This window comes from Coffea arabica, chromosome 2e (assembly GCF_036785885.1).
Source record: "Coffea arabica cultivar ET-39 chromosome 2e, Coffea Arabica ET-39 HiFi, whole genome shotgun sequence".
Lineage (NCBI taxonomy): Eukaryota > Viridiplantae > Streptophyta > Magnoliopsida > Gentianales > Rubiaceae > Coffea > Coffea arabica.
Window position 1 is genome coordinate 14790383 of NC_092313.1, and position 11246 is coordinate 14801628.

Below are 11246 nucleotides of genomic sequence, written 5' to 3' on the forward strand. Positions count from 1 at the left end.
CAACGAATGTAACATTAATAACATATATCATAGGTGTCAATGCATCTCATTTGTATGTATAATTTTTGAATGCCTATCGTACAAAATAGTATTCACATAATTATGGATGACATAAAACGTGAATCTTAAAAATGAAATAACTAATTATATGGAAGTGTGTTGTAGTTTGTACTTATATAATTTACCTTAGTCTAAAATAGCCAATACTGAGGACATTTAAAAGAGAATTCTTCCCAAAGCAATCTAAAAATTTCTTGGAAATCTTACAAGATTGGTTCAGTGTTATGTCTCTAATAGATGGTTATAATTTGATCTGGATTTGAATTCTACTGAGAGGTACAGTAAAAATAAAAAAAATTATTGAAAAAACAACAGGATGTTTCTTTTGTCCCTTCCAGGCAATTGAAAAAATATATTCAAGATACTCATGCCTTTACAAAATACCATTTCAATTCATCTTATTTTATTCAAGATATTTGTACTCTAAGTTTGCAAAACAGTCCCCGGTGATATAGAATTATTTTCATTACCCGCTGCCGCCTCGACCGATCACTAAGTATTCACGGGTCCCATGGATAGCACTTCACTCACTGTCAAACCGGTAGGAAACCGACACCGATGGGCTGCAACCAAACAACACATGCTGGCCGTCCCCATTAGTGCTACTGCGGTGGCTCATGGCACACCACATCCTTCCAAACCATTGCTTTACTCTTCCTGGAGGCATCCACACCGTCTCCACCATATAACCATCCGTACCGTTCTCTAGCCTAATCATTATTTTTTGAATCTGATATCTTTTTATTTTTGTCTGCAAAGTTACCATGTAAAAGTGACTCTCTTTCTGGATATGAAAACGTAATACACCACGCACGGCCAAAAGAAAAGGTTTTTGGGCTTTTACCTGTTTTTTTTTTTTTTTTTTTTTTTTTTTTTGTCAACACAGGGGTATCTGGGGGTAGCGGTCTGGGACTGGATACCTGACACCGCCGTTAACCCCAACTAATCCCACTGCGCCTGAGAGAGCGGGCCCCACCGAATCATCAGGAATTTACCCCGGCTGCCCGAGCTCGGAATCGAACCCAGGCCCTTCTCACTCAATGGAGCTACAAGGACCGCCCGAGCAAACCGTGGGGGGCTGGGCTTTTACCTGTTTGATTTCTCCGATTTGCACGTCCTATTATTCCACATAGCGTCAGTGTGTGGCAAGTCAAAAAGCGAGGGAATATTCTGAATCACAGCATAGGTTGCAGCACCCCGGCATAAAACTATAAATGGATCCCGTGGCCGTGGGAAAGGGGCACAGACAACCACGTGTTTAATTGTACAGCGCAGTTAATTGCGGGAATGAGTTCAATTCGAAATAGGATGGATGAAATTGATTATATTAGTGTGTGTATCTATTGTGTTATTGTTTAGATTGCACTGTACAATTGAGATTTGATAGATTGTAGAAGCCCTTGATCCAATCCCACGAGACCATGAGCCTAATAAAGCAAGCTTTCTGAAATTTGTCCAACTTCTAGACGACAATAAAAGATCGGGAGAACAGAAAGCCAGAAACAGCTAACAGGCTACACGTTCGCTCCCCCAATCTTGAATGAAAATCTGAAGGGAAATCAGAATAGCTCTGAATTAGTTAGTTGCTCTTTTGTCACCTCTTCAAAAAAAAAAAAAACAGTTCCACTTTGATTCCTGGAGGACAAAGCCGATAACAGGATGAAATGCTACATAAGCTGGAAAGACCTTCCACTGTTCAAGAAAGAAAGACAGAGAAGCTCTTCGTTAAAATGCATCTGTAGTGATATTCATACTTCTTCATTTCCAAATTCAGTTTTTTTTTTTTTTTTGGGCCAGGCGGGGATGGGGAAATTCTTCATTTCTGAATTCAAAATGGTACCTTAATCTTTTCCTGTATACATAATTGGTAGTTATTTCTTGATTATCAGGTGCCCCATAATTTATTTTTTCAAATCCAAAATCCAAAACAAACTTGACAGCTTCCTTCAACTTCTTCATTTTCATTGCTTGTTTGATTTGTTTAAAAAACTGTCTTTGTCGGCAAGACCAAAAGAGGAAAGAGATTAGCTGTCATTGAGCTTTCGTTTGGGTTTTGTTCGTTGTTTGTTGTTTGATAGCCCAAGTGGGAAGGTCGGCAGGAGGAGCAGCAGGTAACTCAATAGCGTAAATGGGAAATGGAATTTCCTCAATAATGGGCATTGTACAGTACCCAGTGATGTGTCTTTGTATGACTTGAAGATTAGCTAGCAATGATAGCTGTGAGGCTTAACATTAATTAATGATCTAGTTAGTGGCCAGAGATCAAGGAAAACAAGATGGACTTGATTTGTGGTATTATTGACTCTGCGTCTAACACGTTCTAAATGTCAATGATATATAATAATAAGGCTGTGGCTGTATTGCTGTTTATTTCTGTAATCAGAATAGCCCATTTTTTATCCCTGAAAAGATGGATGGAGATGCCATACCCATACCCATATGGTGGTGTTCAGGTGCCGTAACACGGTTGCTCAGTCAAATGCAGGTGGCCTGGTTACTTGTGATGACAAAAAATGCATCGGCCATCCTTGACTAGCCAAGGCAAGACGACAACATTTCTAGCCTTCTTGAATTCTTCCCAATTCTATATTAGTACCATAAAATTTCACTTACCGGAATGGCTTTGCCCATGCCACGTCCATGCAGCTCAACTAATTGTACTTCACCACGCAATGCATTTATATATAGGAAAAGTCTGAAGTAACGACAGTTACGATAACGAAACTATTTTTACCTGATATAATAGGTAAAAATACTTTTAGCGACCATTTGATTACCTGTTGTACTGGTCATCTAAATGAAATAGTACCTAAAATTTTGGTTAGTAAGTTTTGCATAAAAAATAGTAAGTTAACTCGATATATTAGTAACTTTTATGTCTCAAAAAGTAAACTTGAATAAATATGGAACTATTTTTTTTTTTTGAAGTAAAATACTACTCTATATCTGAAACTTAGTTTTTGGAGAGTAAGTTTAGTTCAAGTAATAGTAAGTTTTTATAGATTAGTAGTAAATATTGCTGATAGAATAGTAAATTTGGTTAATCATCAAAACTTAATAGTTTGTGGCATAAATTTACTATTTTACTTAAAGAAACTTACAATTGTACATATCATTTATAAATGTTATATGTTTGAAGCATTTTAAATATACTATGAAAATTTTTTTTTTTTGCATATGACCTTATAAAATATGTAAGAATAATTTGTCATATTTTAAATTTTTAATTATGGGAAAATAAACAACTAAGTTCCCAAAATATTTCACTTTTATTGTTTAAAAAATCTCAACTTGTTGGTTAAATTCAAAATAATTCTATTGTCAAAAATAGTTTTTCTCAAATTAACTTTCATGATTAGATGTCAGATACTAAAAATGGTAAAGTATCCCTCATACGTATGTCAAGTATATTTCAGACTTTTAGTAAAAAAAATTTTTGTTGTTAAAATAACATTGTATCATAGTGTACTAATTATTTTAGGACCATTTTATACGTGAACTAAATGTAATTTAAATTCTACAATAGATTATATATGCATGTGATTTTCATTTATAATTATTGGATCCTATTCTTATGAACAATCTCCCAAGGAAAAAAAATCCAGAGCATACTGATTTTCTTATATTAATTGTTATACATTTTGTCATTTTTATTATTATATTATTTCTCATTTGTTTAGGCTTTTACTCTTATTATTTATTGTGTCTCAGATGTAAACTTATTAAAACTTTATCATCTTATTATATTCATAGGCGTAAAATTATAAAAATTTTGATATATAAACAAGTAATATTCTATATATAACTAGGAAGATTTGTTGTAACAGTTATCCAAACTTTCAAACTTTTCAAAAATTGAAAATGATTTAAAACTTATAATACAACAAAATTTTATTACATATTTACAAGAATATGTGAAAATTCAAACTATTTTTCATAGTATTTTAAAATATACAAATAATTTTTTTTAAATTATACCTATAATCATATATTATACAGGTATCTTATGAGTACTTACTAACTAAGGTACTAAGAATTAATGATTAATAAAACATTTTATCGTTATTTCAAATAAATTTCCTGATACTAGTTTGAAATATGTTTTAAAATAAAATAGCACATGTGTCCCATAAATCAGTAAGTTTTGATTATTAATCAATTTACCATGTTATTAGTAAGAGTTACTATTTATGTATAAAAACTTACTATTACTTGAATTACACTTACTCTCTAAAAAGTAAGTTTGGGATATAAAGTAGTAATTTATTTATTTAAAAAGTAAGTTTAATATTTATTCCAACTTACCTTTTGAAGTATAAAAGTTACTAATTTATTACTGTTAACTTATTATTTTAGATAGAAAACTTACTTTCTTATTTTTAAGTGTTATCCTAATTAGGTGGATAGACCTATCAAATAATTAAATGGTCGCTAAAAGCAAATAAAAAATAAATCGAAAAAGGTCATCTAAGTGTTATCCTATTTATGTCTTAAAAAGTAAATTGAAATAAAAATGAAAGTTACGTTTTTTAAAAAATATATTACTACTCTATATTCGAAACTTACTTTTTGGAGAGTAAGTTTAGTTCAAGTAATAGTAAGTTTTCACGGATTAAAAGTAAATCCTATTGATAGAATAGTAAATTTGGTTAACCATCAAGACTTACTAGTTTGTGGCATAAATTTACAATTTTACTTAAAGAAACTTATATGAAACAAGTATTAGGAAGTTTATTTAAAATAATGCTAAGATTTTTTAAGTAAAATGATTGAAACTTAATATTATAGTTAGTAATTGCTGGTAACGTAAATGTATAATATATGATTGTATGTATCATTCATCAAGGTTATGTGTTCTAATAAATTTATTTTCTAGGTCACAAGTATAACAGTTAAATTTGTACTAATGTGGCATAATCTTTGAAAACTATAATAAATTTACCCACATATTAAGTTTCGTGAGATTCAAATATATTTTGTATCATTTAAAGTATGGATTTATATGCATTTTTTATGAAACTTACTTTTAATTGGCAAATAGTATGTAAATTATTATAAAATAGCATTTTATAATAATCATAATTTTTATAGGTGAATGGTATATAAATTGTTAAAAAAATTGCTAAAATTGCCAATTTATAAATGATCAAATCTTACTACTTTATGGCATATATTAGTTTGGTCAACTACAAAATTATCGTAATTAAGTGTACGTTGGTTGTTGATTTGAAATTTGCACCCCTGTTACTATTTCGTTATTTCTACCACAGGTTTTTCTAATCAAAGTAAAACAAAGTCAAATATATTTTCCTTTTGTATGTAGTATTTATATTTAGTAAAAAATTAATAAACCATGATTACATTTCAATGCTTCTAATGGAATTAGTAACATTTTCTAAATAAATTGGAATAATTTGTAAAATATGTTATTTTTTTACCAATATAATTAGGGGTGGCAACCGGGTCCAAATCGGAGTGGCGGGTCGAGTTGAGACCCAGGTATAATAGAAAACTGTCTGACGCGAACTTGACCGGCCAACCCGAAACGGGTCAGGATATCTGACCCGAATCTGAAAATTTCAGGTTGTCGGGTTGGCGGGACGACCCGAATGACCCAAAACGTAATTTTAATTTATTAATTTACCACTGTAATTTCTAATTCGCACAAGACTAATTACATAATCAAGTAATAAAAATTAAATAAATAATCCCAAACCTAATCTAAAATAAATTAAAAACACCGTAAAAGTGTTTTATTCCGAACCAAATACAAAATAAATAAAAGCAATATAAAAGTAAAAAATAATATAATACATTATTTGTCCAAATATAATAATTTCAACTTCAAATAAGTTAAATAAATTCATTTAGGGTTAAGTGATGAATGCCTTTGAAAAAAAAGAATAACTTAGTTTAGTTAGGTAAAATAATTTTTAATTCATAAACAGGTGATCGGGTCGTATCGGGTCACCCACGGTTTGACCCGAATTCGACCCATTTTCTTTTCGAGTTTGTCGGATTCGACTCGATTCTGACCCGAACCCACGAAACCTCAATCCGAATCAATTAATTTCGTGTTAGGTTCATATTGTATTTTCAGGTCGTATCGAAAATTACCACCCCTAAATATAATCAAAAGAAATTTGCACTACTAAAAAGCAAGTGGAAGAAAGGATGATGGCATAAGTATAAATGTGAGCAACTATATACATATCACACCATAAGTTTAGGTTTGATTTGTTCAAAACATAGGTAATTTATTCGTTAGTAGATATAAAATGCATATTAATTTTCTACAAATGGAAAGTACAATTTCATATATACTAACCATTAACAGAATATGTAGTTCGAACACGATCAATTGAACGCATATTTCGTTTGTTAAGCTATCATTTATTTTGTTACTTAGGTTGAATATTTACATTTGAATAGAGTATTGATATCGGAACTTCAATTATTCTTAACGAACTTCAATTAAGACAATTTTAAGGACAACAATTGCTAAAATATAGATTTCTTAATTTTTTTTGAAAAATGACAAAAAATTTACACTTTATTGTGAAAATATCAAATTATTAATTCAATTCAAATTAATTTTATAATAAAAAATATTATTCCTCAAACTGGTTGCTTAATCCGTATCTATGCCCGTACTAGTGTCGAATGAATAACTAAAATTTGAAATTGCAACAAAAAATATTTTTTACAAGAAAGGTGAAAATAAGTAGAACTTTTGCTAACTTTAACCCAAAATTTAAAAAAAAAAAGATAGGCCTTTTTGTAGTTTTGAATTCAAAAGTGTTGTGGTTGTGATAGAATTCTTTATTAAATTTTGAAACAGTTAAGAATTCAAGAGATAAGTACAAAGGTGACTTTTATTAGCCATTAATTTTAGTTAGAGTAGGAAAGGTCGATGCACTAGTAACGCTTGAATTTCTTTATGCCAAAGAATTCATAGTACCTAAAGCTGGTAGCCTTTTTACGGATTCATTGAAGGTATTTATGAGACCCCCACAATTATTGTTTCCTCGGTTACGATAAATGGACAAAGAAAGTCGAAACTAGTTTGTCCCATTATTCCTAATGGCAGATTGTCATTAAATAGAAAGGTGGATTACTTGTTTATTCGTAGAGGACGTGGGAAGATACTATTTGTTTGGACTTCTGCTAATCGGTTACTGAGGAAATCACAGCACTTAACTTCACAAAGGCCGATGCTCTCTCATAAAAGTGCCGTCAGTCTATATAGGAAAGCAACACACTTTATTTTTGGTCGCACCGAAACGAATGGATAAAAAGGAACTTCTAATGCTCGCAGAAATAAATAAGAGTATGTGCTCCTACGACAGAATGGATGTTACACCGCTATTAATGTGGTAAGGGCAAATCCCTTTAGTACTTTACAGCAAAATGTAGCATGTAGTAAGTAGCTGCTTATATAAAACCACTGAGGTTTTTCATGGTTAAGCATTAGAACAACTACTGCATAATAGTCCCTGACTAAGCTGAACAAAATGTGAGAGGGTCACAACTACAAGAGTAGTAGCGCAATCAGAAAACACCTATAAGGCTATAACAACTAAGACCAAAAGCGAGACTGTGTCCGATGCACCCCATGTTTAACTAGAACCATCCATATGGAATTCCATGATTAATGCTAATCTTTCCTGCTTCCTTTCACTTATTCCATCCCGTTGAGATATCCAGTCCTGAAAAAGAACATGACTTTTAGTTTTAGCATATTTGGAAGCGGAAATAACCAAATGATGACAATAATAACAGTAAAACGTATGCGTGCTTCAAGTCCCTAAGCTTTAGCAGCAGAACAAGCCATGCGAGGAACATTTCTATAGTAAACCACCTGTACCAATTTTGAGAATATAAGTATAAAAAACCAGAATAAGGCTGAAAGCCACAACAACAACTCAGAGAAACCAAACCACCCTTCTCCAATCATCAAGACAATATTAAATTTATCTAATAATATTCTCAAATATCTAAGAATGATATGAGATTTAATAAGTAATAAAATAAAAAACAAAGCATATGGCCGCCATACAAAAGCAGAACCCCAAGAATCCTAGAGAGTCCAAACCTTCTGTGCCCAGTAAACCAACAATACTAGCTTTAGGAGTAAGAACAAACAGTTTGAAGTAGATGATCAATATTATCAACAAAAGAGAAATGAATACTTTTACCTAGATATCTTGCAACACTGTTTCCTATTTTGTTTCAGTTTCCCTTGAACCAAGAAGAAGGGGGAGATTCAATCCCATGTAATATAATACGGTTCCGATGTCCAAAATTTTCCCAAAACTCTTCTGACCATTAGCTGTCCTGCCGCCAAACCTGTTGATCAAGGGACCATTTCAAAAAGAAAAAGGGCGGACAGGGGACCCCTGAGTTAGCTTCAGCTGAGGAATTACACTTTGTCCCAATTTCATAATCTTCCTTTCTTGAATTTAAAGGGGCTTGGGTTCCCTTGGGGAGGATCGTATAGCCTGCACTGTCAAGTCCTTTTTTCCTTCTCTGCTCTTTTCCTTTATTAAAGTAACAACTCTAGCAATCACATTCTTGTCTATTAAGGCATTTAGTTAAATCTGATTATATTGGAATATTCCTTGCCCAAAAAAAAAAAAACTTTTTCTTCATAGAAGCGCTCTTTTAGTCTCTGAATCATTCCATCAAGCACAGAGCAACAAGCAGCAGGTAATTGGAAACTGAAGACAGAGATTCACAGGTCTGTATTTAATTTTCTTGATCTTTCTTTATTATTTCACTTTCATGTCAGCTAAAATCGTTCAACTAAACTGTTGTATGCGGGCCCTTTTGCAGGAGTTTAGAGTATTGTAGTATATTTTGTGTAGCAAAATTATGCGGTTAATTGTTGAATAGAATTTTCAAAACAACAATAAATCATCACTAATACAAAAGGGATCTTTTCAACATGCATGAAATACATAAATTTTGGTCAGAAATAATTGTATGTAAAATCTGACCGCCAAAGCTGTAACTCCAATTGCAGGAAGTTACGATTAAAATGAAATTTACTGCCTTTTAGCCCTGTAGCCGAGAATGCTGTTATATTGGAGGATAATTTGGCTCAAAAAAAAAAATCAAAGATCCTACTTATGAGCATCAGTAAAGATTTGAAAAAGGATATTTAATTGGAACTTTTCTGTTTTGACTATCTGAAAGCTTTTATTGGAGGGAGAGTGGTCTGGATTAGTTTATTGGATTACTAATGCTGGAAAAGATAGCCATTAATCATGTAACCTTTCTTTAATCTTAAATTAATGCATTATTAAAACATAGGCAATAGTGGTCATTTGAAACAAGAATTAGTTTAGTTTTTGTTGTGGTACTTATTCGTATCTCCTGCACCACTTTCCCTAGAGCCTTGAAGTCACTTGCTTTAGCTATGCTAACAATTATATCCGGAATCCATGAGCTAGTGGAAAAGTATTCATTGCATTGCTTTGTCATCAGTAGTTTTATCTTTGACATTATAATCTTCCTCTGTTTAAGAAGTTGATTAGGGACATGAACCATGACTTTTATAAGGAACTGGGGAATATCTATACCAGATCGATGGATAACCAAAAGGTGCATGTGCAGATAAATAAAGGGGGGAAATAAAAACTTGGCATTTGATTTTTGTTCATGTACACACACTCATGAGCTAATAGGCATGTACTTTATGTTAATGTGCACATAAATGTTAGCATGTTACAAAGTATTTGGTGGACAAATAACTTTCATCAATTGGTCAGGCACTTGATCTGATGGTGATAATATTATTGTTTCATTCCTGAGCAGATTTCAAATTCATGCTATAGTATTACAATTACTTTCTTTCTTTCTTTCTAAAATGAGTAATCATTTATACCATCAAACAGGGGTCTTGCAGCGGCAATGGACCAGAATAGTGTGGAACTGCAGGCAGAAAAAATTCTTACACTTCTCAGTCCTTTCGCACCGAGTAGCAATCATAACACAGAAAAAATGCCTTCGCACCGAGTAGCAATCATAACACAGAAATTTCTCTTTGACATTTCACCAAACATCTTATATGCATTCACAAATTAATCACATTTAACTTAAACGCCTAGTCTCAAGTCCTTTCCTAGATGTTTCATATGGCTATTAACCATATTTTACCCGTAGACAATCAAAACTACAACCATTTCCTAGATGTTTCAGTGGACATTTTCAGCCCCAAAATTGCAATAAAATCTTCAAATACTCAGCCTTGATTTCGTAAGAAAATCTTGACAAACAAAACAAATGAAATATAAATAAATTACAGCAATATAATCAAACGATTTCAAGTGGACATGATGGACTAACCTCGGCACTGCTCTCTTTGATTGGCTACCACCGTCGCTAACCCTTTTATTGTATCCGCATATGGCAGCACCCAAAAACAACCGATCGATGAGAAAGGATAGAGGGAAAGTGGGAACTGAAGATGAAAATTTGGAAGTGAGAAAATTTATGCAATTGAAACCAAGAGAAAGTGTGGACTAAAGTGGAATCCTTTGCCTGGGAATTCAATTGTATCGTTGGAACTGAGAACTAAGTAATAAGAAGGCAGATGACTTTAAAGAGATGATACCCGGAAGTGTTTCAGAACCCAAAATCGTTTTCAGAAACCGGTAACTTTTTTACTTAAATATGAACATTTTTTACTTTTAGTATTAGTAAGTTTGATTCAACCATAAGTAAATTTTGTCAAATAATAAGTAAATTAAATTACTCAAAGTGTAAATTTCTATTTTGACTAAAACTTATCTTTCAGGCATAAACTTACTAGTTTTAATTAAAAACTTACTAAAGTTAATATTAATTATTTTAATATAATATTTAAAAAGTCGCTAAAAATTTGGATCTGTCACTAAAGGTAATAGAAACCTGTAATAGCAGGTTTCCTTAATATCGTTACCATAACTATAGGCACTGTAGCATTGTCCTTATATATATATATATAATAGTAAGAAGTCAAGACAAAACTCGCATAAGTTGTCGAATCAAATAACTCACGCATTTAGACAAGACTCCAAGTCAAAAACTTTTAACATTCTCTGCACCTTCTTTTAACACCCCTGTGTTGCCATAACGGTCAACTCCATTACCCGTTCATTTGCTACTTCCGCGCGTACGTGCGTGTGCGTGTGTTTTTTTTC

The 11246-nt window shown here is 32.3% G+C and overlaps 2 long non-coding RNA genes across 2 annotated transcripts; one reads left to right on the forward strand and one right to left on the reverse strand.

Moving 5' to 3' along the window:
• The first annotated feature begins 551 nt into the window (after positions 1 to 551).
• Positions 552 to 1475, forward strand: LOC140037202 (uncharacterized). The gene is made up of 2 exons (XR_011841129.1): positions 552 to 755; positions 947 to 1475. It is a non-coding gene; the product is annotated as an uncharacterized lncRNA (long non-coding RNA).
• Positions 1476 to 7401: 5926 nt separating this feature from the next.
• LOC113731621 (uncharacterized) lies at positions 7402 to 10731 on the reverse strand. Its single transcript, XR_011840253.1, has 3 exons — positions 10411 to 10731; positions 8259 to 9996; positions 7402 to 7769 (listed from the first exon to the last, which is right to left on the reverse strand). It is a non-coding gene; the product is annotated as an uncharacterized lncRNA (long non-coding RNA).
• Between the last annotated feature and the right edge of the window lie 515 nt (positions 10732 to 11246).